General features: G+C 46.9%; 1 non-coding gene across 1 annotated transcript; it reads left to right on the forward strand.

Moving 5' to 3' along the window:
* Positions 1-3,522: 3,522 nt before the first annotated feature.
* Positions 3,523-3,594, forward strand: TRNAH-GUG (transfer RNA histidin (anticodon GUG)). The gene has a single exon. It is a non-coding gene; the product is annotated as a tRNA-His (tRNA).
* The last annotated feature ends 1,570 nt before the right edge of the window (positions 3,595-5,164 follow it).

The raw sequence follows: 5,164 nt of genomic DNA on the forward strand, positions 1-5,164 counted from the left end.
CTGTTTTAATTGTGGTAGGGACTTTGTTGTCTCTAAACAAAGCATTCACCATTCTACGAAGATAGGGGGCAAAAGTCCTGGCATTGTCCAGTATAAGCTAGGGGGGGGGGTAGTATGTTTTCGGAGCAGGCTGTGCATCTAATGGTAGAAAGTATAGAGTTCATGTCCTCTAGAGAGATTGGGAGAACTTGAATGTACTCCTCTCGTGGGGGGTATGCTCTAAGTTATCCAGGAGAAGGTGTGGTTGGACGTCCAACTTACAGGATTTTATGACTTAGCAAGCTTTTTGAATTTTATTGTAAAAGTCTGTTTGGTCCTTCTCACAGTCTTCTTGTGATGGCTGAAATGTATTTATTCATTTGTATTTGTAGAGCACACTACAGCCCGCAGGCATCGAGGTGCTATAACAGTGCTCTAGTTGGCTTGATTAAGGGTTCACTGTGAACCCGTCCAAGTAGATAAACTTAGAGGAAGGTACAATGCATGGTACAAGGTTACACACAGACTTAGACCATGCTACATTGCATGGCATGTGGTTGCAGAATACAGAGAAGGGGGAACAACAAGTTGTTAGGTAACAGGTACAGCAGGGGTATTTAAGGCTAGGCTAGTTCATAGAAAGAGACTAGTTTTGATGGCCTTGCGGAAGGCCGCATGGGAGTCAATTGTCCTAATAGGAGGGCGTTCCAGTGGGTGGCTGACAGAGTTGGGAAACTGGCGCCGCCGGCGCGGGCTTTGCGTGTCCTGGGAACAGTAATCACGTTTGAGTAGGGAGTTCTGGAAGGTCTGGAGGCAGGGGGTTTGGAGATCCTTTGGACCAGTTAGGGGGAGCTGCCTGGCCGTGAAGACACTTGTGTGTAAGGACAAGGGTTTTAAAGATCATCCTTTCTTTGACAAGGCACATGCACAAGGCACACCTGGGAGGGAGTGCTGGTAAACCCTGAGGGCAGCTTGTGGGAGAGATACACTTGCCTGATTTTGCTAGGAGGGTGCAGCTGATATTCAGGGAGGTGGGTGACACATCAATCAGTGTCTGTCTCCTAAAGTGAGTGGACGAGAGACATGTCGTCGGATGAGAACTGTGAGCAAGACCAGGTGGAGATGGGAATCCCTGGGGACAGCTTTTGTGAGAGAGACATGCTTGCCTGGTTTCACTGAGAGGGTGCAATGGAGATTTGAGTGGCTGGTTCACAGACCAGTCAGTGTTAGTCTCGTAAAGCGAATAGACAAGAACAGTGATCTCCCAACATTGCACCGTTTGGAGTACCGCAGGGCGATTTTATCTCCATCTCTTTTTAATCTTTATATGGAGCCCTTAGGAAACATTGGGACTCATTACGAGTTTGCTGGTATGTGGTAAAAGTGCCAGTGATTCTGGTGAACAGGACTTTTTAGCGTTCTGGTCAATTACGAGTTGGCAGTAACACCGTTGCCGGTATTACCGGCCCCGGCACAACCACCTCTGTAAATACCGGAGCTGGTAATATCACAAGGGACTGATTGCAGACAGTGCGCGGCCTCGAGCAATATGGCTGCTCCCATACAGGTAATACATCAGGCTCCCCAAAGGAGGGATAATAGATTTTCAGAGGTTTTAGCCTTAAGTGCCGCGAGGAGACTGAAATTGCAGCAAGAACATCTTCTGCTCACTAATATACTACATAGCAATGAGGTTCCCAGGAGCACCGATAGCTTCACCTGCTCCCCTACGGGCTCCTCCATACAACCTCGGCCAATGGTCTATTCACCTTACAATGCACATCTGGGGGTTAAGGGGGAGTTGTTCAAAGATAGTGGAGCTACACCAGAAAGCTCGGGCCCCTTAGGACATCATTTTCCTCGAGATCAGCCGGCTGAGTTAGCAGCAGCCAGAGCTGTGAAGGAGTTGGTTGAGCCCAAAGCCATAGCCAATTGGCTATGCTTTAAGGATAACATGTTACGGGATCTAGCAATCTGTTCGAACTTTGGGGAATTTTATTCCTGGGTAGACACTGTTTCGTCAAATATGTCTGTGCCCTTATCGTCATCTCTACAGAAGTCCTCTCAGGTGAAGTTTACTAGAGAGGAAAAGGCCTCTCAAACGTCCATTCTTGAGAACAGAGGTCATACAGACTCTCAAACAGAGCCGATTGAGCTCACTCACAGAGGGACATCTGGGAAATCCAAGACAACTCTGTTCATTCCTTGTCAAATGACTACAGTATCACAAGAGAGTATACCACCTCTTCTGAAGCCCAGGCGACTCATGGCTCCCCTTCCATTTAAGGACATTCGCCAGAGAAAATCCACCATGCCCGAAATTGCGGATTCCAACATGAGGAGTTTCGCATTGGACCCAAGAAACATCGTTCTGATCAATGTGGACAAGCCGAAGCAAGTGGAATCCAGGGAGTCACTAAAAAATAAAGTTTTAGCACGGCTTAGTAATAAAGTGGGACCCAATTGTATAAGGGCGCAGGACCTCAAAGTTCTTCGGAGACTACAGATCAGCAACTGGTGCAAGACAGATAACACTGACTGTATCATTATTGGTTGTGGGCCTAGTAGTTTGCCCTCTTTTATAAACAGTCTCACCAATGTACAGGACATGTCCGCCTTCACAAAAGTGCGAATAGTGTTAAATTAACCTATCCTCTTTTCTTTACGATGTTGTTTTCCTTCTTCCATGGGAATGGCCTAGTGGCCCCCTTGTCAGTACATGTTTTCGGAGCTTAATGTTGTTTGTTCTTGTTATACTCATTATGCCACTTTGTTGTTTTGTCGGCGCCTATAAGCCTTAGGGTACCTTGTGCGCGGTATAAATCAATAAACATAAACATAAGGCTGCGAACGCCAGCTGGAAACTGTGATCACTGCCTGTGTTCTTTCTGGAACTCCAGCGCCTCTCTATCCCAGCCTCAATATTTTTTCCGCCACCACCCTCCCAATGCCAGCCCGCCACCCCTCTTCGTAGGTCCCATGCAACCCCATTTACCCCCTCTCCTCCTGGCCTCGTCATCTCCATCACCTGCCTACTGCCGTGGCAAAGGGACGTTTTCCCTTTTCTGTTTTTATGGTGGTGGCCTTTGGGAGATTTGGCACGTGCAATTGGTGCAGAGCACTTTTCCTGTGAAAAAAAATTAACTATTAGCACCCAGGAGGGAGCCCCTGCGGTTCTTATAGGGATAAAACTCTGCAATGGAAGGGGACAGGGTCAATAACAGCTGTAAACTCTCACAAGACCATCACTGCTCTCACACTTTCCTGCTCTCAGGCTGGCGGGCCATTATCGGCCCTGGCTGCCGCCCCATTGCCAGGTTTGTGTAACTATATTATTTCTAATTGGCTCCACTTTGATGACTTTCATTGGGATTCTGACTTGATTATTGAGATCTTAAATAAGTGACTAGGGATCAGGTGTCCACTTATTCGCATGGATGACAACACAACCAACCTGTAATTCAAACATGAGTCATGACATCACGGATGGAGTACAGCTTATGATAGAGGTGGAACAAGGCGCTCTAGCAGCCCAAGTAGCTCGCCGTGATCGTATAGTGGTTAGTACTCTGCGTTGTGGCCGCAGCAACCTCGGTTCGAATCCGAGTCACGGCATTGCGGTGAGGCAATGTCACGGCAGTTGGGCAGATATTTTAGAATTTCCATTAATACATTGGCAATCTCTGTGGAGGACTGAAACAATTCGATATATCCTGGTACTGTACCTTTTGTTTCTTTAATGCTCTTTGCACACTTTTTCATCGGGTGACTGTAATGTATTTCAACCAAATCTAATTAAGAGCGCATTATGTGGTGACATTTGCAGTACATGAAACATTATAACACTGCCATTTACGTCAATAACCACTAGCTTGATTAAGACATATGTATTGCAGCGACAGTATTTCCCAGTTACAAATGGGAATAAAAACAACATCCGCGAGGGATTGAACCAACGACATTTAACTGATGTTGCCAATGGAGCGCGTTACAGAGAGCGCGAGGTCCCGCCTTTACAGTCACACGCTGATGATAATACAGATGTTTAAATAAACAGGCATATCTGTGGACTTGTGGTCTTTCTACATTGGGACTCATAGTCTAGTCCTAGGCTATTGTAGGCACTGGAGTATCTTTGAGTGGAATGAGAGGCGTTCTGTAGTCGCGTGAAAGGACCTTTCAAGTCAATCTGATATGTATTGTCCTGTGAAAAAAAGCGTTCTTAGACACAGTGAGGAGTTTTTGGGGATAATGGGAAAATCATTTGCAACTAAATGACAGGAATTTCTTAGTCCAATCATGAGGTGTGCTAGGCTTTTTTATACTGTGGCGGAAAGAGAGAGAGTATAACAGTCATTATAAATAAAGGGCCAAGGAAGTGACAGTTTATGGAAGGAACAATTTGCACATAGTATTAGAATGTGGTCAGGAGGAGGACAATGTGCTTACACATATGAAACATTAGAAGGTAGACATTATGGAAGCACATATATTTCTTTATTTTTATTGTATTTGGGGAGAGGGGGTTAATATAGCACGTCCAATGTGGAAAAGTGCTTCCCATAGCACCTTGCAGGTGGGCGACATCTAGAGCTGTGCAGTAGCCACCCATGCCCCAGAGGTCAAAGAGAAGAAGAAGTTACACATGTTGGAGGTGAGGGTGAGACAGGGAGGAGATATGATCCTCGTATGAAGCCGAGAGAAGGAGGAGGCGTGAACGTGCATCCATGTATGCAGGCGAGAAAGGGAGGAGTCAGGGTCATGCATCCCTTCCTGAGGGTGAGACAGGGAGGAGATATGATCCCCGTATGAAGCCTAGAGAAGGAAGAGGCGTGAACGTGCATCCATGTATGCAGCCGAGAAGGGAAGGAGCATTGGTCATGCATCCCTGCATGAGGGTGAGACAGGGAGGAGATATGATCCCCGTATGAAGCCGAGAGAACGAGGAGGCGTGAACGTGCATCCATGTATGCAGGCGAGAAGGGAGGGAGCATTGGTCATGCATCCCTGCATGAGGGTGAGACAGGGAGGAGATATGATCCACGTATGAAGCTGAGAGAAGGAGGAGGCGTGAACGTGCATCCATGTATGCAGGCGAGAAGGGAAGGAGCATTGGTCATGCATCCCTTCCTGAGGGTGAGACAGGGAGGAGATAAAATCCCTTTATGAAAGCAAGAGAACGAGG

The sequence above is a fragment of the Ambystoma mexicanum genome (genome assembly GCF_040938575.1).
Source record: "Ambystoma mexicanum isolate Mex_15411 chromosome 12 unlocalized genomic scaffold, UKY_AmexF1_1 Mex_chr12_unloc.1, whole genome shotgun sequence".
NCBI lineage: Eukaryota > Metazoa > Chordata > Amphibia > Caudata > Ambystomatidae > Ambystoma > Ambystoma mexicanum.